This window comes from Chlorocebus sabaeus, chromosome 16, assembly GCF_047675955.1.
Source record: "Chlorocebus sabaeus isolate Y175 chromosome 16, mChlSab1.0.hap1, whole genome shotgun sequence".
Classification (NCBI taxonomy): domain Eukaryota; kingdom Metazoa; phylum Chordata; class Mammalia; order Primates; family Cercopithecidae; genus Chlorocebus; species Chlorocebus sabaeus.
The window spans coordinates 69,355,070-69,379,571 of NC_132919.1; the positions used below are offsets into that span (position 1 = coordinate 69,355,070).

General features: G+C 45.3%; 1 protein-coding gene across 11 annotated transcripts in view; it reads left to right on the plus strand.

Moving 5' to 3' along the window:
* Nucleotides 1-888: 888 nt before the first annotated feature.
* The window catches only part of STAT3 (signal transducer and activator of transcription 3), an 82,785-nt gene continuing 59,171 nt past the window's right edge, over nt 889-24,502 (plus strand). For 9 of the 11 annotated variants that reach the window (XM_008012647.3, XM_037993173.2, XM_037993174.2 and 6 more), the window contains exon 1: nt 909-1,113. The gene's annotated coding sequence lies outside the window, so the exon portion shown is untranslated. Of the gene's footprint in view, nt 1,114-24,502 lie in introns of all 11 variants that reach the window. The other 2 variants (XM_008012637.3, XM_008012645.3) reach the window with 2 other exon arrangements.

Here is a 24,502-nt window from a genome sequence, read left to right on the forward strand (position 1 = left end):
ACATTTCCTATGAACCACTGGCTTCAATTCAGCAAAACTTGCATACCAAGTAGGCAAGGTGGAAACGAAAAAGGCGGAACATTTCATGTATTTCAATTCAGACGCATAAAAATGTCAAGCCCTACACGTATCAACTTTCGTATACACCGTCTTCTGCATTCGCCTGTACCGGCCAATGGGCTAGCTGGTCGGAGTTTGATGCTTGAAGTGATGGAACGGAGGACGGGGTTGAATCTACTACCTTCTCCCCACGCACTCTAGTATTTACTCTATTTCCACGTCATGTTTCCGGGTGTGTGTGTCCCTGCTCACGCAGAAACTGAAGTTCAAAGCAGGCGGAGTCACTCATGTTCTTTTTGTTGTCCCCAGAACCCAATTCAGGTGTTGGGTCCCCAGAGGATCTGGAGATACCTGGGGACTGTCTAACTGGCTGATTCCCACGTGGTAAGAGGCTCTCAATCTCGCCACCACGTGGTGCCAAGGGCCGGGAAAAGGGAGAGCGGACAGGAGGGAGCTGTATCAGGGGCATTTAAAGTGCCTTGACGTCACGCACTGCCAGGAACTCAGCTGAGTTTTCAGCAGGACATTCCGGTCATCTTCCCTCCCTCCCCCCGGGCTTCTGTGCCCAACTCCTCGGCTCTTCCCTCGCTGTGGCGGAGGGAGGAGCACCGAACTGTCGGAACAGCCAGCACAGGGGCGTATCAGTCTTCTCTTGGCTCCGCCCTTTCTCCTAGCTGCTCTCGTCATTGGTCAGTGGGCGGGGCTTTGTCGGTACCGCACACGCACTGGGACCTCTGGGTGGCCGAGCGAAATGGCCGTTCATGAATTATGCATGACGGCGTGCCTCGGCCAGGCTGGGGCTGGGCGGGGATTGGCTGAAGGGGCTGTAATTCAGCGGTTTCCGGAGCTGCGGCAGCGTAGACCGGGAGGGGGAGCCGGGGGTTCCGACGTAGCAGCCGAGGGAACAAGCCCCAACCGGATCCTGGACAGGCACCCCGGCTCGGCGCTGTCTCTCCCCCTCGGCTCGGATAAGCCCTCCAGCCTGAGGGAGCCCCGCCGCCCGCCCCCGGCGCACGCGCAGCCCCGGCCTCTCGGCCTCTGCTGGAGAAACAGGTGAAGGGGGTGCAGGGTGGGGCCGTCGGGGAGGCCTGGGGACCTGGGGGCGCCGCCGCGGTTGGGGGCCTCTGGGACCTTGGGGATTTTGTGATGGACGCTGCAGTGGGGCGGGGAGAGATGAGGAGACGCGGAGGGTCGCCCTGAGGGAAGACTCTTCGGGATGACAGGAGCGGGCCTCGGAAGGGACTCGGGGCGCTGGAGGGAAGTTTCGTTCTTCGGAGAAACAGTGAGAACGCGCCCGAGGGGGCACCGTGGGGCGAGGGCGCACTCGGCTGCGGCGGCAGGAGTGAGGGACAGTCCCCCGATTTCCTGCTGCCTGGGGCCCTGGGGACGTTCCGGCCACCGGAGCGACTGTCACGCCGGCGGGGATCACCGGCGCGGGTGGGGGTCGGAAAGCGCCTCCTCCCCGCCTGGCCGGCGGCTCCCGCTGAGCCACTTCCTCCGCTTGCCCTGTTCCCGCTCCTTCAGGAGCCAGCTGTGCCCTTCTGGAGGCAGGAATAGGTGTGTCTGTCCCCTGCAGCCTCACGGGCTGGCTGGTCGCGGGTAGGCTTTATTGCATAAGAATCAAGTTTCCTGTAGGGAAATTGACAGACCGGTACTCTTTCTAAATTCCCTGCCATCTTTTCCTAGGTTAAACTATGCTCCCCTCACGCCCCCGCCATGTAAAAAAGAGGGGAAAACAAGACAAAATCCCCGTCAACCCGTCAAGCCAGCTCTAGAGAGAGAAATAAATCTCTTGGCAATGTTCTTTTCCAAATACCTGGTAAAGTCGGCCAGAAGATAAATAATTGAGCCATTGCGTTTACTGGATTGTGGTGTTGCTTAATTGCATAGGACGGAATGAACCAATCGAGAGTGGGAGTTCTCTGTCTCAGAGCCAAGATCTTGGGTAAATGCAGAGGAGAGGGAAACAAAGACAGGCTGGCCTTGACAAAACCATGTGTGCTAAGTTTACCTGCATTTAGGGGGGTGTGGTTGCACTGAAGTTAACAAGATTCAAACCGTCGCCCAAGTTGGTATTTCCATGTTTGATACACATCACTCTGTGCCATATCAGGTCGTTGTAAGTGTGGTGACAAAATCAGTGGTTAGTCATTGTTTTTTGTTAAAAATGTGTATAGTGTGTACCTGCTGATCTTACTGTATGTGCAACTAAAGGTTTACGTAGTCTGTGCATGGGTTGTAAATTTTTGGCTGGCTGTGCTGATAAAGCATTGGGCTTGAATATAGCAAAGCAGAAAATCATCTCAATCTTTTATATGTGGATTTAGACTGTGTTATGACTTGATTCAGCCAGTTTTCTATTTTATTTTATATTAAATATGTCTGTGTTCTCTGAGTCAGCACATTTATTTCCTTATTACATGTTCCAGACGGGAGTGCTAGCCCAGTTTTTGTTCAGTTTGCACAGTGGGATGGGGAAACAAGTCTGGAATTTAAAAAAAAATGTTTTAGAGGTTGGAGCCTTGATTTTAGTCTCTGTATTAGCACATCCATCACAAAGAACCATTAGTAAATTCATGAATCTTTTGTTTTTTATGTAGTTCATTTGGGAAGAATAATCACTTAAAAATATCCACAGTGCCAGGCATGGTGGTGCACACCTCTGATCCCAGTCACTTGAAGGCTGAGGCCGGAGGATTCCTTGAGTCCAGGAGTTGAGTCTGGTCTGGGCAACATGGTGAAAGGCCAGGAATTGGGTCTAGAGTCTAGTCTAGGCAACATAATGAGAACCTGTCTCTAAGAAAGAAAGAAAGGGCCGGGCGCGGTGGCTCAAGCCTGTAATCCCAGCACTTTGGGAGGCCGAGACGGGCGGATCACGAGGTCAGGAGATCGAGACCATCCTGGCTAACACGGTGAAACCCCGTCTCTACTAAAAAAATACAAAAAACTAGCCGGGCGAGGTGGTGGGCGCCTGTAGTCCCAGCTACTCGGGAGGCTGAGGCAGGAGAATGGCGTGAACCCGGGAGGCGGAGCTTGCAGTGAGTTGAGATCCGGCCACTGCACTCTAGCCTGGGCGACAGAGTGAGACTCCATCTCAAAAAAAAAAAAAAAAAAAAAAAAAGAAAGAAAGGAAAGGAAAGGAGGAAGAAAGGAAAGAAAAAGAAATACCCACAGCACAGTTATGAATTGACCCACAAAGGACTTGTGAGGTAGGTAGTTCACATAACAATTACTCTAATATTGTAGATAAGAAAATTGAGGCCAAAGGATCAAGACACTTGCCCAAGGCGGCAGAGTGCCATAGTGGTGGAATTTGTGCCGCCTTCTGTATATTTTGTGAAAAGTATCAGTGAAATTCTTTTTTTTTTTTTTTTTGAGACAGAGTCTTGCTCTGTCGCCCAGGCTGGAGTGCAGTGGCGCAATCTTGGCTCACTGTAACCTCTGCCTCCTGGGTTCAAGTGATTCTCCTGCCTCAGCCTCCCAAGTAGCTGGGACTACAGGTGCGCACCACCACGCCCGTCTAATTTTTGTATTTTTAGTAGAGACCAGGGTTTTACCATATTGGCTAGGCTGGTCTTGAACTCCTGACCTCGTGAGCCGCCCGCCTCCGTCTCCCGAAGTGCTAGGTTTACAGGTGTGAGCCACCGCACCCAGTATCAGTGAAATTCTAACATATATCTGAACAGTAAAATACCACCAACAGGCCAAAAGACTGTTGGCCTGGGAGGTAAATATTCAATAAACAGGTGAAAAAAGAAATACAAATGGAGCTTGCTTAGATTATTTTTCTACCTAATTGCTATGTCTAACTTGGGAAGTGAGGAACTGTTTTTGGTCAGCATAATTTACCATCAGAATTCAGCTATTTACTAATGAAAAGAAATACTAATCGAGGTTTATTTTAGATTAAGGACAGTCATGACCTAAATGTCATTTAAACCAGAGTGCATTGTGGCTTGATCAGTGGTCATTTCTGTCTCTAGAAAGTTGCTTTAACCACCCTGCCTCTACGTGTCTCTTGACATTCAGATGTGAGATGGCGTAGAGGTGGTGACCAACTTTCCAGACACCTTTTTAGCTTATGGTTTTCTTAGGTGATGTGCAAATCAACAAATATATACTTTTTTTTTTTTTTTTTTTGAGTTGGAGTTGCACTCTGTCACCCAGGCTGGAGTGCAGTGGTGTGATCTTGGCTCGCTGTAACCTCCTTCTCCCAGGTTCAAGTGATTCTTGCACCTCAGCCTCCTGAGTAGCTGGGATTACAGGTGCCCGCCACTACGCCCAGCTAGCTACTTTTTATATTTTTAATAGAGGTGGGGTTTCACTATGTTGACTAGGCTGGTCTCAAACTTCTGACCTCAAGAGATCTGCCCACCTCAGCCTCCCAAAGTGCTGGGATTACAGGCATGAGCCACCTTGCCTGACCAACAAATATATACCTTTTGCAACGTTGTCAGAGTTGCTATGAAGAATAAGTTGTATCTTGTTCATAGAAATTTCAGTCTACTCGGGGAGTTGATAAATGTTTTAACCATTCAGTGTAACATCTTGTCAGCAAAGAGATGGTGAGACTTTACTCTTGCGCTAACAAGGTAGCTGTTCTACATAAAAGAATATACAGTACAGATGTAGAACATTTCTGTTATCATAGCATGTTCTATTGGACAGTGCTACTGCTGAATGCTGCAGGTCTTCAGAGAAAGGAGAGGTTATGAGGCCTGGAGTTGTCTAGAATGTCTTTTTGCCAAAGGAGTGATTTCAACTGGGTCTCAAATAATGGGTGGAATTTGATAGGTGTAAATAATTTGTGGTGGTTTATGCCTGTAATCCCAGCACTTTGGGAGGCTGAGGCAGGAGGATTGCTTGAGCCCAGGAGTTTGAGACCAGCTTGGGCAACATGGTGAAACCTTCTCTCCACTAAAAATTAAAAAAATAAGCCAGCCTGGTGGCGTGGGCCTGTAGTTCCAGCTACTGGTGAGACTAAGGTGGGAGGATCACCCGAGCCTGGGGGGTTGAGGCTGCAGTGAGCTGTGATCCCGCTGCCACACTCTAGCCTGGGCGACAGAGTAAGACCCTAGCTCCAAAAAAAAAAAAAAAAAAAAGGTTCCTGGTAGCCCAGTAGACTAGGAGGGTAAGTAGGGGAGAAGTGATTACTTATAAAAGACATTGAATACAAGACCAAGGAATTTCAGTTCTGTTCTTTTGTAGGGGAAGCTTTTAAAACTTTGGAGGCAAAGCACTGATCTTTAATCATAGAGTACCTACTATGTGTCAGGCACAGACTTGATTGCCTGATGCTAGTTAATTTGTACAAAGTAAATCAGTGCATATGCCCTCTGCCCTAGGGAAGTTATTTATTTATTTATTTATTTATTTATTTATTTTTTGAGGCGGAGTCTTGCTCTGTCGCCCAGGCTGGAGTGCAGTGGCACTATCTCGGCTCACTGCAAGCTCCGCCTCCTGGGTTCACGCCATTCTCCTGCCTCAGCCTCCCGAGTAGCTGGGACTACAGGCGCCTGCCACCACGCCCGGCTAATTTTTTTGTATTTTTAGTAGAGATGGGGTTTCACCGTGTTAGCCAGGATGGTCTCGATCTCCTGACCTCGTGATCCACCCATCTCGGCCTCCCAAAGTGCTGGGATTACAGGCTTGAGCCACCGCGCCCGGCCGGGAAGTTATTAACTGGAGTCCGACATTGTACAAAGGTAAGTGTCCTGATTAATTTGATTCGGTACTTTGGGTGAAAAAAGCATAGTGTGCTTAAGTGCAGAAGTGTTTTTTGAGGATTTTTGATTGTAGCTGAGATTATAGGCCCACGCCACCAGGCCTGGCTTAGTTTTTAAATTTTTAGTGGAGAGGGGGTTTCACCATGTTGCCCAAGCTGGTCTCAAACTCCTGGACTCAAGCAATCCTCAGCCTCCCAAAGTGCTGGGATTACAGGCATAAGCCACTCATATTTTATGTATTTTGCATTTAAAAATTTCACCATAACTTTTGGGTCATTTATAAAAACCACTGAAAGAGTACTTGAGGGACATACCCAAATCCTGAAGGACTTCTGGTGTTCTGGAGCAGCCTCAGTGAGATCCAGGAGGATGACATTGCTGGGCTGGCCCAGACTTTATTGATTATGGTGGAAAGAATTAATATTGTGGTTATATACTCTTTGTTAGACACCTTGGCTTACAAGATGTAAGCGTAAAGTGTAGTGCACTTTAGTCAGTATGGCCACATGGTCCTTTGGTGGTAAATTGTTTGAGGTGCCTCCAGTTTTTTTTTTTTTTTTTTGAGATGGAGTCTCGCTCTGTCGCCCAGGCTGGAGTGCGGTGGCCAGATCTCAGCTCACTGCAAGCTCTGCCTCCCAGGTTTACGCCATTCTCCTGCCTCAGCCTCCCGAGTAGCTGGGACTACAGGCGCCCACTACCTCGCCCGGCTAGTTTTTTTGTATTTTTTAGTAGAGACGGGGTTTCACCATGTTAGCCAGGATAGTCACCATCTCCTGACCTCCTGATCCGCCTGTCTCGGCCTCCCAAAGTGCTGGGATTGGTGTCTCCAGTTTTTAAAAGGGATAGCATATCGGGCCAGGAGCAGTGGCTCATGCCTATAATCCCAGCACTTTGGAAGGCCGAGACAAGAGGATTGCTTGAGCCTAGGAGTTCGAGACCAGCCTGGGCAACATAGCGAGACCACTTTGTTTTGTTTCTTTTTTAAAAAAAAAAAAGAGCAAAAACAGGCCGGGCATGGTGGCTGACGCCTGGAGTCCCAGCACTTTGTGAGGCAAAGGTGAGCGGATCACTAGAGGTCAGGAGTTTGAGACCAGCCTGGCCAATATAGTGAAACCCCGTCTCTACTAAAAATACAAAAATTAGCCAGGTGTGGTGGCTCACGCCTGTAGTCCCAGCTACTCTGGAGGCTGAGCCAGGAGCATTGCTTGAACCTGGGAGGTGGAGGCTGCAGTGAGCTGAGATCCTGCCACTGCACTCCAGCCTGGGCAACAGAGTGAGACATTCTATCTGACAGTGCTACACTGAATGCTACATGTCTTCAGAGGAAAGAGAGGTTATGAGGCCTGGGAATAACATATGGAAGAATGAATTTCTATTGTGGTCGGTTCTCATTTGTCATGTTAGGATTACCGCAACTCTTTAATTCAGATCAGCAAACATATTGAGAGTCAGGTATTGCATCAGGCATGATCCAAGGATAATGAAACATTGTCCGTTTTCATGAAACTGGAGATGTTGCAGGGACCAAAGTGTGTCTTGTGCCAGTATGGAAGTAGGACAGGGGAGATGACAGGGCAGTGAGTGGTTCAAGACTCAGGCTCTAAAGTCAAACAGATCTGGGACTGAATCCTGGATCTGCCACTTCCTAGTCAGAACCTGAGCCTCTGTTTTCTTATCTGTAAAAGAGGATGATAACAGTACTTATCTTGTAGGTACTGTGTTTTTTTTTTTTTTTTTTTTGAGACAGAGTCTCACTCTGTCGCCCAGGCTGGAGTGCAGTGGCCGGATTTCAGCTCACTGCAAGCTCTGCCTCCCGGGTTTATGCCATTCTCCTGCCTCAGCCTCCCGAGTAGCTGGGACTACAGGCGCCCACCACCTCACCCGGCTAGTTTTTTGTATTTTTAAGTAGAGACGGGGTTTCACCGTTTTAGCCAGGATGAGCTCGATCTCCTGACCTCGTGATCCGCCCATCTCGGCCTCCCAAAGTGCTGGGATTACAGGCTTGAGCCACCGCACCCGGCCATCTTGTAGGTACTATTGCTGATTCAGTACAATAATGTGGATAAAATGCTTAGCATAGTGCCTGGTACATAAGAGCTCTGTAAATCTAAGTTCTTATTAAATATCCAAGAAAAGAGATTAATTCTCTTCAGGAGTGAGAGAAAGTCATCATTATTGAGGGGCTTTATCAGATGGGAACACCCGAATAGGGTTTTGTAGGATGAATAGGAATTCTTTCCACAAAGTTGCGTTATAAATAGTTGCATTCAAGGCTGAAGGAACATGAGTGTGCAGAGGCTTAAAACAGCCTTGTGTCGGCCAGGCGTGGTGGCTCATGCCTGAAATCCCAGCACTTTGGGAGGCTGAGGCAGGCGGATGACGAGGTCAGGAGATTAAGACCATCCTGGCTAACACGGTGAAACCCCGTCTCTACTGAAAAATACAAAAAAATTAGCCAGGCGTGGTGCGGGCCCGCCTGTAGTCCCAGCTACTCAGGAGGCTGAGGCAGGAGAATGACGTGAACCCGGGAGGCGGAGCTTGCAGTGAGCTGAGATCCGGCCACTGTACTCCAGCCTGGGTGACAGAGCGAGACTCCGTCTCAAAAAAAAAACAACAAAAAAAAACCAGCCTTGTGTGTTTAGGGAGCTATAAGTAGAAGTTCTTAATTTAGGAGAACCAAACCAAGGGGGAAAGGAGGCCAAGGAACCACAGTTCTTATCCCTTTTCTGTTAATAATTGGGTTTAAATGTCATTAAGTTATTTTGTCCTTTTTAGAAAAGTAATAACATGCTATCATAAAAAAATAAAGACTTGAAGAAATATAAAATGTGTGTTTTACATGTATCCTGTTAATTGGCTTGGTTTTATTCTCCAGATTTTTTGTAGCCCTTTCTGTTTACCAGGTTATCTTGGACATATCTATTCCAAATTCCTTTTAACAGCCAGCAAAAGAATATTAAGGAAGGTAAATCTGCCCCTACAAGACAATAATGTTTGGATGATCCGGCTTTCCTTCCTGCTACCCCCAGCCTTGAGAATAAATGACCTTGCTCATCACTGACCTTTTACCTGACCTTCGAATTTTTAACGGCATCAGCCAAAGAACTTATATTTTTAGTCTTCCTAAGGTGATTGCTATTGTAGTTTTGAAACACTTGGTTGTTATGTTTGAGGGTTTCATGGTCCAGAATTACCCTAGCAGTTAAAAGAGTAGACCATCAGGTCAGACCTCTTGGGCTTTAATCCCAGCTCTGCCTTCTCTTAGACCTTGGGCCTGTTGCTTTCACTTCTCTGGGTTTCAGTTTCTCTATCCACAATTGTGGAAAGGAGGTTCACTTGTAGAGTACTTGAGAGGATGAAGCAAGATGATGCATATCAAGTACTTTGCATAGTGCCGGGCAGATAGGTAACGTTCAAGTGCTAATAGTTACTATTATTACTATTTATTTTTTGAGACAGGATGTCACTCTGTCATCTCGGCTGGAGTGCAGTGTCGAGATCATAGCTCATTGCAGCCTTGACCTCCCAGGCTCAAGTGATCTTCCTGCCTCAGCCTCTGGGGTAGCTGGGGCTACAGGCGCATGCTACCACCCTCAGCTAATTTTTAAATGTTTATTTATTTATTTATTTTGAGACGGAGTCTCGCTCTGTTGCCCAGCCTGGAGTGCAGTGGCGTGATCTCGCTCACTGCAAGCCCTGCCTCTCGGGTTCATGCCATTCTCCTGCCTCAGCCTCCCGAGTAGCTGGGACTACAGGCGCCCACCACCATGCTTGGCTAATTTTTTTTGTATTTTTAGTAGATATGGGTTTCACCGTGTTAGCCAGGATGGTCTCCATCTCCTGACCTGCCTCCACCTCCCAAAGTGCTGGGATTACAGGCGTGAACCACCACGCCCGGCCTAATTTTTTAATTTTTTTGAGTCGGGATCTCGTCATGTTGCCCAGGCTGAATTACTCTTATTAAAAACTATAATATCAGTCCAGGTGCGGTGGCTCATGCCTGTAATCCCAGCACTTTGGGAGGCTGAGGCGGCTGGATCACCTTATATCAGGAGTTCAAGACCAGCCTGCCCAACAGAGTGAGACACCATCTCTACTAAGAAATATAAAAATTAACCAGTTATGGTGGTGGGCACCTGTAATCCCAGCTACTCGGGAGGCTGAGGTAGGATAATCGCTTGAACCCGGGAGGCAGAGGTTGCAGTGAGCCGAGATCATGCCACTGCACTCCAGCCTGGGTAACAGAGTGAGACTCTGTCTCAAAACAAAAAACAAAAAGCATAATTAGGGTGGTAATGCTGATACATAGGGGCAGGTGGAATAAAACATAATTAGGAGACTGGGCACAGTGGCTCATGCCTGTAATTCTAGCTCTTTGGGAGGCCGAAGTGGGTGGATCACCTGAGGTCAGGAGTTCAAGACCAGCCTGCCCAACATAGTGAGACCCCATCTCTACTAAAAATATAAAATTTAGCCGGTTGTGGTGGCAGACGCCTGTAGTCCCAGTCACTCGGGAGGCTGAGACAGGAGAATCGCTTTTGAACCCAGCAGATGGGGGTTGCAGTGAGCTGAGATCACACCACTGCACTCCAACCTGGGCGACACAGCGAGATTCCGTGTCAAAAACAGAAAACGAAAAACAAAAAACTGTCATATCAAAAACTAACATAAAATTGTAATATCTGTTAGATATTACAAAGTCAGGCAAATTATGATCCATGGCAGCCACTAATGACCCAAAGGAGAGAAAGAATAATTGGCAGATTATTAACCTAATGGGAAAAAAACTGAATGAATAGAGATGGTGGATTTACATTCTGTTAGAGGAAATTGAGGCTGTCATATAAAAGGAATAGGTAAGGCAAAGTGTTTCCTGTTTACACAAATGCCCTTTTGACAAATCTCTGTATTGTCCATAGTCCATGATTACCTCTCACTTATTTTAAGTAATATTTAACACATTAAAAATGGATTATCACCCAAGGAATTGCTCCTGCACAGAAAGTGCAGGTAGTATTGAAGATATGAGGGGAAGAGGAATGATTAGAGTTGGCTGTGTCTCAGGAAGAAGCCAACAGGAGGAACCTTATTTTGAGTCAGGTAAGGAAGGTAGGAGTGAGGAGGCATCCCAAGTGGCCGGATATGAAGCTGGGAGCTGATTGCTACACATTACTCAGCTGAATTAAATGTGCCCTCACATCTGTGTGTGTGTGTACATGCAAATGTACGTGTGTATGAGGTAGTTGGAGGGGTAGACTTTTATATTCCTGTCCTGTAACTTTCCTTTGCAAACTAATGTATATACAGAATAGTGTTGCAGTTAAGAACCACCCAGCTTGTCCATGAAACAGGTTCTCTCACCCTATCTCCCCAGTTTTAGAGAAGGCAGGAAAGAAAAGGCAGTGCTTTTCTTTTGTCCTGGCTGTATGCGGGGCAGGAAGAAGCCAGCAGAGCTTGAAAGAGAAAGTAAACCTTCTGGGAAATAAACGGCTTGGCTTCCCTACTGTGGAGGAGGAGTGCAAATTATTAGGGGGATGTTTGGGTAGTTTTTGTAGAAGCCATTTCTGAAAACTGATTTGGATTAGCGAAGGTAAACCCAATTTAGGAAAACCCTGCCCAATCTGGTGTCAGCCACCTGTTTCCCGCTTTGTTTGACTGATGTGATTAGTTTGTGGTATTCTGACCTCTCATTCTTATTATGAGAGTTGGAAGATTTGAGTGTGAACTTGAGCACCTGCTTCAGTGAAAGCTTCCTAAAATGCATGTTTTTCACATTTTTTTCTCATCTTCATTTTGTTTTGCTTTTTAGCAAACACTTTTTCTGAGAGAATCTAAAAGCATTAGACTTTTCTTGTTTTCCCCTTCTCCTCCCACAATGTAATCTTGCAAACCCAGTGTTAGCTGTGTAATTGTCTCTCCCATGAACCAAACAAAGTGCAATGTCGCATTCAGTTAGCATTAAAATAATCGGCTTTTGAATTTTTTTCTACTTGTGATTTAGACATAATAAATATTTCATCTCAGACTGACTTTCTCTGACAAATCAGTTTTGCATTTGGGCCTCTTTTCATCAGTATATTTAGGGAAAGCACATTTATTGAAACATTAACCAAAATAAAACATAATTAGGAGGCCGGGAGTGATGGCTTATGCCTGTAATCCCAGCACTTTGGGAGGCCAAGGCGTGTGGATCACTTGAGGTCAGGAGTTCAAGACCAGCCTTGCCAACATGGCAAAATCCTGTCTCTGCTGAAAATACAAAAAACTAGCTGGGTGTGGTGACACGTACCTGTAATCCCAGCTATTCTGGAGGCTAAAGCACGAGAATCGCTTGAACCTGTGAGGCAGAGGTTGCAGTGAGTCGAGATCTTGCCACTGTATTCCAGCCTGGGCAACAGAGATTCCATCTCAAACAAACAACCAAAAAACAAAAACAAGCATAATTAGGGTCATAATGCTTATACATAGGGGCAGGTGGAATAATTGAAGCATTCTGGAGCCAGAAATAATAAATTGATTAAGAATAATCTCACCGGGTACGGTGGCTCACGCCTGTAATCCCAGTACTTTGGAAGGCTGAGGCGGGTGGATCACCTGAGGTCAGGAGTTCGAGACCAGCCTGACCAAGCTAGTGAAACCCCATTTCTACTAAAAATACAAAAATTAGCCAGGGGTGGTGGCGGGTGCCTGTAATCCCAGCTACTTGGGAGTCCAAGGCAGCAGAATCACTTGAACCCGGGAGGCGGAGGTTGCAGTGAGCCGAGATTGTGCCATTGCACTCCAGCCTGGGAAATGAGCGAAACTCTGTCTCAAAAAAAAAAAAAAAAAGGAAAAAGGAATAATTAATACTCATTCTTAATCCCATGTGTTATTTTCCATTTCTGTTCTAATGAATAAATGAGTGGATTGCATGTGGCTAGAAGCATATGAGACACTTGAGTGTCCTAATTACTGTATTGAAGAGTCCTAGTTCATAGAACCACCTAAAATTTCTGGTTCTCAAATGTGGTGCAGGATTTTGACAGTAGGGGAGGTTGTGTGTGTGATGGGTACAGGAGGTGTATGGGAATCTCTGTACTTTCTACTCAATTTTGCTGTGAACCTAAAACTGCTCTAAAAAAGAAAGTTTATTGTCCGGGCACGGTGGCTCACGCTTGTAATCCCAGCACTTTGGGAGGCCAAGGCAGGCGGATCACAAGGTCAGGAGATGGAGGCCATCCTGGCTAACACGGTGAAACCCCGTCTCTACTAAAAATACAAGAAATTAGCTGGGCGTGTTGACAGGCACCTGTAGTCCCAGCTACTCAGGAGGCTGAGGCAGGAGAATGGTGTGAACCCATGAGGTGGAGCGTGGCAGTGAGCTGAGATCGCGCTATTGCACTCCAGCGTGGGCTACAGAGCAAGACTCCATCTCAAAAAAAAAAAAAAAAAAAAAAAAATTCCTGTTTCTGTAGAAATATCCCAGGTCAGCAGTGCCCCCATAGATTCCATGGATGGTTACCCTAAGTTTTCCAATGGGAGTACATACCTCTGTACCCAGTGAGAATATTTTCTGAGTAATGGGAATGAGACTGGAGACGGAGGGTAGAGAAGATCCATACAGTCTTTGTGTTAAACTTTTTCCCCTTTGCCTAGGAAAGATTATTGCTAATCTTAGCCACAGATTTTTAGTAAGAATGTATCAGTTTTGTCATTCAGTTCTAGACTCCAGTTTTGTTTATTGTAATACCAATATTTTAGAGTACATTTTCAAATGAATCAGTACAAAAGATGTGTAGTAAGTGGGAAATTAGTCTGCACCTTATCCTTGGAACTCTTTCCCAGGGACAGCTAGTTACCTACTATTTATTTTTCCTGAGTTACTTCGTGTGTATGCATGCAAACATGTTATTCTCTGGGTGTTTTCTTCCTTTCATAGATAGCAGCAAATACACCAAACTGTATTTTGCTTTTTGTCACTTTATCTTAGAGAATACTTAATGCGAATACATGTATATATACCTCATGTTTAAAAAGTCTACATAGTAAAATTAGCCAGGCATGGTAGTGTGTGCCTGTGATCCCAGCTACTCAGGAGGCTGAGGTGGAAGAATCACTTGAACCCTGGAGGCGGAGGTTGCATTGAGCTGAGATCATACCACTGCACTCCAGCCTGGGCGACAGAGCAAGATTCTGTCTAAAAAAAAAACACCCAAAAAACTACATAGTAGTATTCTAGGCTATGGGTATCATAAATTTGATTTCCTAATGATAGGCATAGATGATTTGCCTGGGTGGCAAATTAGAGTTGGCTGTGTCTCATGAAGAAGCCAACAGGAACCTTATTTTAAGTCAGGTTCCAAAGACAGAAGCATTGTTGCAATGAATATTCTGACATTTGTTTTTGCGCTTATATGAATAAATCTGTACACATATATTTTTAATGTTTTAATCATAATGTGTATACTATTTGGAAATGTGGCTTTTTAGTTAACAGAGTGCATGTTTTACCCCATTGCACTTAAACAGTAACCTGGGGACAATTAAATGAATCTGTCACTTGGACAGGCAGGAATTGTACCCCCCACAAATCCAGAAACCCCCAATTTTTTTTTTTTTTTTGAGACAGAGTCTCACTGCAAGCTCAGCCTCCCGGGTTCACGCCATTCTCCTGCCTCAGCCTCCCTAGTAGCTGGGACTACAGGCGCCCATCACAACGCCGGGCTAATTTGTTGTATTTTTAGTAGAGGCGGGGTTTCACTGTGTTAGCCAGGGTAGTCTCCACCTCCTGACCTTGTGATCCGCCCAACTTGGCCTCCCAAAGTGCTGGAATTACAGGTGTGAGCAAGCCACCGTGCCTGGCTGGGTTTTTTTTTTTTTTTTGAGATGGAGTCTTGCTCTGTTGCCAGGCTGGAGTGCAACGGCGTGATCTTCACTCACTGCAACTACTGCCTCCCGTTTCAAGTGATTCTCCTGCCTCAGCCTCCCGAGTAGCTGGGACTACAGATGTTTGCCACCATGTACAGCTAATTTTTGTATTTTTGGTAGAGATGGGGTTTCACCATGTTGGCCAGGGTGGTCTCGATCTCTTGACCTCATGATCCACCCACCTCGGCCTCCCAAAGTGCTGGGATTATAGGTGTGAGCCACCGTGCCCAGCCAAATCCCCAATTTTTTTAAAGCTCACCTTATTGATATGAACCCTCTTTCCCAAGGACAGCTGGTTACCTATTATTTATTTTTTCAGAGTTGCTTTGTATGTATACATGCAAACATAGATGCATATACCTTTAATGCCAGGACCAGGCCCATGAATCTCAATTACTGCATTACCAAGACACAAAAAACTTTTGCTAAACTCCATTGCTCCTTTGGCAAGTGGAGGAGGGATATTTGTTTTTTGATATTGTTCTCATGGATGGGTTGCTTATTGATGCTTCTATTTGAGTTGTCTATAGCAACAGTGTTTCCTCCCACCCTCCCTCCCTCCCTCTCTCCCTTCCTTCCTTCCTTTGATATAGAGTCTTGCCATATTGGCCAGGCTGGTATCAAACACCAGGCCTCATGCAATCTTCCCTCCTTGGCCTCCTTGCTGGGATTACAGGGGTGAGCCACTCGGCCCAGCCTATAGCAGCAATTTTCAGTGTAGTCCATAGACTCCTGGGGGTCCTAGATCAAAACTATTTTCATAATATAGTTATTTTTGACTGCTGCCAGTAAATCAAATAACACTGATTTCACTTAGGATTGTCCATGATGAAAGAGTAAACAATGTTAATTTCATGATTCTCCACCCTCGAGGACTCTCTGATATTCTGTAATGAGAAGTATCACAGTGGTAAGGAAAAGCGTGTGTGAACTAAGTTGTGATGTCATATTGGATGCTATTTCCATGAAACACCATTCTTTCTTGAAAGAATGAGACTGGGCGTGGTGGCTCACGCCTGTAATCCCAGCATTTTGGGAGGCCGAGGCAGGCGGATCACCACGTCTGGAGTTCAAGACCAGCCTGGCCAACATGGTGAAACCCCATCTCTACTAAAATACAAAAATTAGCCGGGTGTGGCGGCTAGCCCCTGTAATCCCAGCTACTCAGGAGACTGAGGCAGGGGAATTGCTGGAACCTGGGAGGTGGAGGTTGCAGTGAGCCAGGATCATGCCATTGCACTCCAGCCTAGGCGACAGAGTGAGACTGTCTCAAAAATAAAGAAAGAATGACTGATAAAACAACTGAGATATTGGCAGATATTTTTTCAAAAATGAAAGAAGGGAAGTTGTCTGTTCAGGGAAAGCAACTGACAGTATTTGTTACCAATGATAAAATTTGAGCTTTAGAGTAAAAATCAGAATTTGAGAAAGCTTGTATCCACCACTGTGAGTCTGCCAGTTTTCTTATATTAATGAATATAGTTTTTGATGTTGACAAATATAGTGTATAATGAAATGCACCGACATTTGGAAGGTCTGCATATCTCTGAAACAGTGTTTTCCACATGACCGATGCATGATGTTACAGAATCATGCGTGTAATCCCAGCACTTTGGGAGGCTGAAGCGGGCCGAGTGCTTGAGCCCAGGAGTTTGATACCAACCTGGGCGACATGGCGAAACCCCATCTCTACAAAAAATACAAAAAATTAGCCAGGTGTGGTGGTGCTCACCTGTAGTCCCAGCTACCTAGGAGGCTAGGTAGTAGGATCACCTGAGCCTGGGAAGTTGAGGCTGCAGTGAGCCAAAATCATGCTGCTGCACTCCAGCCTTGGTGACAGAATGAGATTCTATCTCAAAAAAAAAAAAAAAAAAAATTCCTCCATTTTTCAACTAGTGTATCTATGTGAAGTCAAATTTTCCTCATGTATTCAACCAAAGCAACATATTACAACAGATTGAATGCAAAAACAGTTACGAGAATCCAGCTGTCTTCTATTAAGCCAGACATTTGAGAGATTTCCTAAACTTTGAACAATGCTACTCTTTCCACTAACTGTGTTTTGTTTTGAAAAAGAGTTACTTTTTTTTTTGAAGACAGAATCTCTCTGTCGCCCATGCTGGAGTTCAGTATTGCGATCTCAACTCCCTGCAACCTCTGCCTCCCGGGTTCAAGTGATTCTCCTGCCTCAGCCTCCTGAGTATGAAAAAATTAACCTTTCTTCTTCTTTCTTTTTTTTTTTTTTTTTTGAGACGGAGTCTCGCTCTGTTGCCCAGGCTGGAGTGCAGTGGCATGACCTCAGCGCATCCTCCACCTCCCGGGTTCAAGTGAGTCTCCTGCCTCAGCCTCCTAAGTAACAGGGATTACAGGCGTGAGCCACCGTGCCCGGCCAAAAATAGTTACCTTTCATAAAAATGTTATTTATGTTAGTATGCAGTAAGTTTATATTTTTAATGAATTGATAAATATTTTTAAAATTTCTCATTTTTGGCCAGGCACTGTGGCTCACACCGGTAATCCCAGCCCTTTGAGAGGCTGAGGCAGGAGGATCGCTTGAGGCCAGGAGTTCAAGACCAGCCTCAGCAATATAAGGAGACCCCATCTCTATAAAAAATACAAAAGTTAGCCGGTTATGGTGGCGTGTGCTTATAGTCCCAGCTACTCAGGAGGCTGAGGATTGTTTTGAGCCTGGGAGGTTGAGGCTGCAGTGAGCTCTGATGATGCCAGTGCACGCCAGCCTGGGTCACAGAGTGTGACCCTGTCTCAAAACACACAAACAAACAAACAAACAAACAGAAAACCCCTCAATTTTAATGTCTAATACATATAATTTCTAATAGATAACTTCTAATAGATGTAACCTTTGTAAACAAAAGCTTTTTGGAGTCCTCAGTATTTAAAGGTGTAAAGGGGTCCTGAGGCCAGAGGCAGTGGCTCCTGCCTGGAGTCTCAGCACTTTGGGAGGTTGAGGACCACTTGAAGGCAGGAGTTTCAGACCAGCCTGGACCACATAGTGAGACACCATTTCTCTTTTAAAAAAAAAAAATTAAAAAATTTTTTCATTTTTTTATATTTCATTTTACAAAACAATATTTTTATTTTTTATTATTTCTTTCTCTTTTTTTTTCAAGATGGAGTCTTGCTCTGTCTCCTAGGCTGGAGTGCAGTGGTGCGATCTCGGCTCACTGCAACCTCTGCCTCCCATGTTCAAGCAATTCCCCTGCCTCAGCCTCCCGAGTAGCTGGGATTACAGGCGCCCACCACCACACCTGGATAATTTTTGCATTTTTGGTAGAGACATGGTTTTACCATGTTGGCCAGGCTGGTCTTGAACTCCTGACCTCGTGATCTGCCTGCCTCGGCCTCCCAAAGTGCTGGGATTATAGGCGTGAGCCATTGCGCCCAGCTCTATTATTTCTTTTCTTTTCTTTTTTTTCTTTTTGAGGTGGAGTTTCATTCTTGTTGCCTGGACTGGAGTGCAATGGCGCGATCTCGGCTCACCATAACCTCTGCCTCCCTAATTCAAGCGATTTTCTTGCTTCAGCCTCCTGAGTAGCTGGGATTACAGACATGCACCACCACACCAGTCTAGTTTTGTATTTTTAGTAGAGATGGGGGTTTCTCCATGTTGGTCAGGCTGGTCTCAAACTCCCAACCTCAGGTGATCCACCTGCCTCGGCCTCCCAAAGTGCTGGGATTACAGGTGTGAGCCACCTCGCCCGGCCTGCTTATTATTTCTTTTGAACTTAAAAAATAATAATTAAAGGGACCCTGAGAGCAAAGAGTTTGAGAAACGTTGATCTAAAGGTTTTAACATAAGAATCCCTGGGTTATTTGCTTAAAAAGAAGAAAGAATCTATGGATCTTCTGCCCGAGAGTCTGATTTAGTTTATCTGGGGTCATCCTCACAGGTATAGCAGATATTCTGATTCAGATGGTCCTTGGTCCTTAGTTTGAGAAACATGGCTTTACAAGGACCATAGAATATAAAGTCTTCTTTGGATTAGTGAAGTCATGTCCACAGGGTTTAGAAAATGTTTTTGTAGGCCGGGCGTGGTGGCTCACGCCTGTAATCCCAGCACTTTGGGAGGCCAAGGCGGGCGGATCACTAGGTCAGGAGTTCAAGACCAGCCTGGCCAATATGGTGACACCCTGTCTCTACTAAAAATACAAAAATTAGCTGGGCGTGGTGGCCCATGCCTGTAATCCCAGCTACTTGGGAGGCTGAGGCAGCAGAATCACTTGAACCCAGGAAGCAGAGGTTGCAGTGAGCCGAGATTGTGCCACTGCTCTCTCCAGCCTGCGTGACAGAGTGAGACTCAGTCTCAAAAAAAAAAAAAAAAAAGAAAATGTTTTTGTTTTAGAGATAAAGGTAAGTGGAAGAGTAGTCATGTAGTGAATAAGGGAAAATGCTTTAGAGATTTCTTTTTATTCTGTTTGCTCTTCTTGGTATGCATGTACCTGAATATTAAGGATATTTTATGACTAAAGAGTCGTGACATTACCAGATTAATGTTGAGTTTTGTTTTAAGGTACTTTCTGACTGCTTGGGTTAATTTCTACAGACGATTCTGGTAAAAAATAGCCTTTAAATTTTATAAGTGTTGATTTATTTCAGATGTCTTAATAAAGTTAACTTCCAGTTATTACATGTAACGTATATAAACTCTCATTTTCCTTTATTCTCATAATTGTTTGCATAACAAATTCTAAGGGAAATTTGCTTGGCAGAGATCACATAGCAGAGATGAAATTTAAAAACAGGTAATTTGGCTGCTAGCCTGTGAGTTTGAAGACTCCAAGTTTGCATCCATGTGTAGTCACTTAACATTTCTGTCCTTATCTGTAAATGGGAATAACACCTACTTGATAGGGTTGTTACATTATCTTGGCCACCTAAAGGTTCTCTTTGGCTGAATGATTGACTGGAAAACGTTTTTTTTTGAGATGGAGTTTCACTTTTACTGCCCAGTCTGGAGTGCAGTGGCACTGCAACCTCTGCCTCCCAGGTTCAAGCGATTCTCCTGCCTCAGCCTCCTGAGTAGCTGGGATTACAGGCATGCACCACCATGCCTGGCTAATTTTTTTGTATTTTTAGTAGAGATGGGGTTTCATTGTGTTGGTCAGGCTGGTTTCAAACTCCTGACCTCAGGTGATCCGCCTGCCTCAGCCTCCCAAAGTGCTGGGATTACAGGCGTGAGCCACCATGCCTGGCCCAGACTAGGTTCTATATGGGTGTGCTTTTTAGAATTTAGATCGTGATCTATCCCCAACACAAACTGGATAGGGTTTCTTTCTAAATTCTCTCTTAGTGTGTATTCTCTTTTTTTCCTAGGCACTGCCACCGCTTCACTTACATTGTGGGATTATAATTTCATGAGTAGTGGAATTTTCTTAACCTTCTCTTGTGTGGGAGCTAATGGACGAAATGAGATATTCTCTGAAGAGTGGTTACATCATGCAAAACTATGATGTGTAATGAGGTCGCTTAGTTTTCTAAGTATATTGTACATTTTGATAAGATTTTCATAGAAAAGCTTGTCTCCTTGGGGAGATCACTCATCTTCCATCTTGACTATTATTTAAACTTTATGGGTCAGATTTATCTTTTTAAAAACTGAACCATAAAGCTCAATTAATATATTTTTAAAATTAATATACTTTATTATTTTTATTTTATTTTATTTTTGAGATGGAGTCTAGCTCTGTCACCCAGGCTGAGTGCAGTGGTATGATCTTGGCTCACTGCAACCTCCACCTCCTGTGTTCAAGTGATTCTCCTGCCTCAGCCTCCCAAGTAGCTGAGATTACAGGCACCCGCCATAACGCCCGGCTAGTTTTTGTAGTTTTAGTAGAGACGGGGTTTTATGTTAGCCAGGCTAGTCTCGAACTCTTGACCTCAAGTGATCCGCCCACCACTCCCAAAGTGCTGTGATTATAGGCGTGAGCCACCGCGCCCAGCTTAGACTTTATATTTTAGAGCAGTGTTAGTTTTATAGAAAAATTATGTGGAAAGTACAGAGAGTTTCCATATACCCCTTACTCTCTCCCACAACTTCTGTTATTAACATCTTACGTTAGTGTAGTACATCCCTTACAACTGATGAGCCAACTTGATACATTATTATTAACCAAATTCCTGAGTTTATTTTATTTCTATTTTTATTTTATTATTATTTTTTAGAGGTAGAGTCTCACAGTGTTGCACAAGCCAGAATGCAGTGGCGTCATCATAACTTGCTATAGCCTCAAACTCCTGGGCTCAAGCAATCCTCCTACCTCAGTCTCCCAAAGTGTTGGAATTACAGGTGTGAGCCACTCTGTCTGGCCTAAAGTCCATAGTTTACATTACATTTCACTCTGTTGAGCATTCTATGGATTTTGACAAATGTGTGATGATGTATATCTGCCAGTACACAATTATATAAAATAGTTTCACTGCTCTAGAAACCCCTGTGCTCTCACCCGCCTCTGCTGAACCACTGGCAACCACTGATCTTTTATACTATCTCCACAGTTTTGTCTTTTCCAGAATATTATATAGTTGGATGTACAGTGTGTAGCTTTTTCAGATTGGCTTCTTTCACTAAATGATATGCATTTCAGGTTTCTTCATGTCTTTTTGTGGCTTGATAGGTTGTTTCTTTTCGTTGGTGAGTAATACTTTATTGTATGGATGTACCACATGTTGTTCTTCAGACATTCACCTGAAGACATTTTGGTTGCTTCCAAGTTTGAGCAGTTATGAATAAAGCTGCTATAAACATTCCAGTGCAGGACTTTTCACCTTGTCTGGATAAATATCAAGGAGTGCAATTACTAGATCGTATGGTAAGAGTGTGTTTAGTTTCATAGGAAACTATCAAACTATATTCAAAGTGACTGTACCATTTTACATTCCCATCAGCAATGAATGAAAGTTCCTGTTACTCCACATCTTCACTAGCATTTAGTGGTGTCATTGTTTTGGATTTTAGCCATTTTAATGGATGTATAGTGGTATACATATTAAAATTGGGTTTTTTTGGAGACGGAGTTTCGCAGTTTCGCTCTTGTTGCCCAGGCTGGAGTGCAATGGTGTGGGTTTTTTTTTGTTTTTTGTTTTTTGTTTTGAGATAAGGTTTCCCTCTGTCTCCCAGGCTAGAGTGCAGTGGCATGTTCAGAGCTTACAGCAGCCTTTGTCTCCCAGGCTCAAGTGATCCTTCCACCTCAGCCCCACCCCAAGTAGCTGGGACTACAGGCATGTGCTACCACATCTGGCTAATTTTTTGTATTTTTTCTGTTTTTTTTGAGATGGAGTCTTGCTCTGTTGTCCAAGCTGGAGTGCAGTGGCATGATCTTGACTCACTGCAACCTCCACCTCCCGGGTTCAAGCAATTCTCCTGCCTCAGCCTCCCGAGTAGCTGGGATTGCAGGCACGTGCCACTACACTCAGCTAATTTTTGTATTCTTAGTAGGGACAGGGTTTCACCATGTTGGCCAGGCTGGTCTCGAACTCTTGACCTTGTGATCCGCCTGCTTCAGCCTCCCAAAGTGCTGGGATTATAGACATGTGCCACTATGGCCAGCCAAAGTTGTTGTTGTAATCTGGAATTTCCAAATGGCATTTGATATTGAGCATCTTTTCACATGCATGTTTGCCATCTGTATATCCTCTATAGTGAGGTGCTTATTCAGATCTTTTGCCTAGTTTTTTTTTTTTTTTTTTTTTTTTGGAGATAGAATCTCGATCTGTCGCCCAGGCTGGAGTGCAGTGGTGTGATCTTGGCTTACTGCAACCTCCCCGCCTCACAGGTTCAAGCGATTCTTCTGCCTCAGCCTCCTGAGTAGCTGGGACTACAGGTGAGCACCACCACACCCAGCTAATTTTTTGTATTTTTAGTAGAGACAGAGTTTCACCATGTTGCCCAGGCTGGTCAGGCAATTTGCCTGCCTTGGCCTCACAGAGTGCTGGTATTACAGGCATGAGCCACCATGCTTGGCCTAGATCTTTTGCCTAGTTTAAAAAAAAAAATTAGGCTGGGCATGATGACTTATGCCTGAAATCCTAGACTTTGGGAGACTGAGGTGGGCGGATCATCTGAGGTCAGGAGTTCAAGACCAGCCTGGCCAATATGATAAAACCCTGTCTCTACTAAAAATACAAAAAATTAGCTGGGCGTGGTGGTGCACACCTGTAATCCCAGCTACTAGGGGGGCTGAGGCAGGAGAATTGCTGGAACCTGGGAGGCAGAGGTTGCAGTAAGCCAAGACTGTGCCACTGCACTCCAGCCTGGGTGACAGAGCAAGACTCCATCTCAAAAAAAAAAAAATTATTTATGGCTGGGCACAGTGACTCATATCTGTAATCCCAGCATTTTGGGTGGCCCAGGCAGTAAGATCCCTTGAGTTCAGGAGTTCAAGACCAGCCTGGGCAACATAGTGAAACCCAGTCTCAATTTTTTTTTTTTGAGACGGAGTTTTGCTCTGTCGCCCAGGCTGGAGTACAGTGGCGCGATCTTGGCTCGCTGCAGCCTCTACCTCCCAGGTTCAAGTGATTCTCCTGCCTCAGCCTCCCAAGTAGCTGGGATTACAGGTGCACACCACCATGTTTGGCTAATTGTTTTGTATTTTAGTAGAGACTGGGTTTCACCGTGTTACCCAGGCTGATCTTAAACTCCTGAGCTCAGGCTGTCTACCTGCCTTGGCCTCCCAAAGTGTTAGGATTACAGGCGTGAGCCACCATGTCTGGCCTCAATTTTTTTTTTTTTTTTTTTTGAGACAGAGTTTTGCTCCTGTTGCCCAGACTGGAGTGCAGTGGCACAATCTCTGCTCACCACAACCTCCGCCTCTGCCTCCAGGTTCAAGTGATTCTCCTGCCTCAGCCTCCCGAGTAGCTGGGATTACAGGCATGTGCCATCACACCTGGCTAATTTTGTATTTTTAGTAGAGACGGGGTTTCTGCATGTTGGTCAGGTTGGTCTCAAACTCTCAGCCTTAGGTGATCCACCCACCTTAGCCTCCCAAGGTGCTGGGATTATAGGCTTGAGCCACCATATGCCGCCTATTTTGGCTTTTACTATGAAGATGCTTTAGCCACTGTGATGACTACCAAGTGTGGCCCTGCAGCCCAGCCACTCTGGGCTCCCAGCTCCTGCATCCTGCTACAGACTTGACATCTTCCCTCAGGTAACTTGTAGTTGTCTCCTGTCTATCTTGCCCAAAATATAACTCTTAAAACTTTTCTCTCCACAAGTTTGTGCCTCTCTCCCTGTCTGACTTCCCCGTCTAAATAAATGGTAGACCACCATCTGCTCCTTTTTGCAAGCCAGAAATCTAGGAATCATCCTTAAATCCCCTGTTCTGTCTTATCTCTGCTTTCATTCAAAGCCTCAGCAAGTCTTGTTGGTTCTACCTCTAAAGTTTTCTCAAATACTGTTACTTGACTCATCCTGACTTCTTTTTTTTTTTTTTTTTTTTTGAGACGGAGTCTCGCTCTGTCGCCCAGGCTGGAGCGCAGTGGCCGGATCTCAGCTCACTGCAAGCTCCGCCTCCCGGGTTCACGCCATTCTCCTGCCTCAGCCTCCCAAGTAGCTGGGACTACAGGTGCCCACCACCTCGCCCGGCTAGTTTTTTGTATTTTTTAGTAGAGACAGGGTTTCACCATGTTAGCCAGGATGGTCTCGATCTCCTGACCTCGTGATCCGCCCGTCTCGGCCTCCCAAAGTGCTGGGATTACAGGCTTGAGCCACCGCGCCCGGCCCATCCTGACTTCTGTTTCTGCTCTATGTTAGGCTAGATGCCCTGAAAACTCTTTTGTACAAAACACC